Here is a 1,073-nt window from a genome sequence, read left to right as displayed (position 1 = left end):
ACCCGGCTTCAAACCCTCTCCCATTGTCGCAATGTTGCGCTCCTGCGCTTCTTATTTCAGATACTTTTATGGAATGTGTCCTGCGAACTAGCAGCACTGGTGTTGACCCGACTAATCCGGCAAGCAACAAAATCCAACGTCTTAATTGTAAAGACCATGGAGAACCTTCTTCCCTAACAGTTTCTTCCTTCGAACTGCTGCACTTTGGAATTAATTCCCCGTTTTCTGTTTCTCCGATGTACTAATATGCAGAAATTTGAATGTAATGTAAACAGGCATCTCGCTGCTCAACTCCCCACTTAGAGTGTTTCTCTAAACGTGGTCGCTAATTTAGCGTAACACCTTACGTCTCAGTTTGTTTGGGGTGAATATGACTATAAAAAATGCTGAGAGCTACACTATTGAGAATTTTAAAACTAATGATTGGTCAGTGATTGTCCCGTGCTTAAGAGGTTTCAAGACGAATTTAAAATTTTCGGGAATCTTTCTTGTCTAACAGATATGGATCAACTTCAATGCAAATCTGAAATATTATACCCTTTAAAAATCCTTTACAAACACCTAAAGAAACTGCTATTTCGAGAATATTTATTAATTAATGTCGAAATAAGGAAAGTAGAAAGTTGATCTTTGGTTTACTCTCCAATGCCGCGCAACTCTTGCTTACGTTGTTTTGTCCTGAAGTTCTCACATTCCAGGAGCGATGTTTCTGACAAAAAGGGAAAAATTGCAGAATCTATTCCATCTAAAACTTATATTTGACAAATTCCTGACCGTAAAATAGTATTTTTTAGCTTTTTACATCAAGTAGCTTCATGCCTTGTCTGAAGCAATTTTCATAAAAAATATTTGAATGACCAGGATGGGCTTCCATCTCATTTTTACGCGTTTCCATAATATAAATTGAACTAAATATAAACCACATAAACTTACTCCTTTTATATATATTAAATGTTTTACATACAACACGTGAAAGCATGTGCAATACTCTACTCTCATCAGCTGTCAACAAGAGTGATAACACAGTTTCGGTAGCTCAAGACAGTACTGCCACATCTGGTGCCACCAGCAGC

This window comes from Euprymna scolopes, chromosome 32 (genome assembly GCF_053919585.1).
Source record: "Euprymna scolopes isolate OS-2025 chromosome 32, ASM5391958v1, whole genome shotgun sequence".
Classification (NCBI taxonomy): domain Eukaryota; kingdom Metazoa; phylum Mollusca; class Cephalopoda; order Sepiida; family Sepiolidae; genus Euprymna; species Euprymna scolopes.
This window is presented reverse-complemented; position numbering follows the sequence as displayed.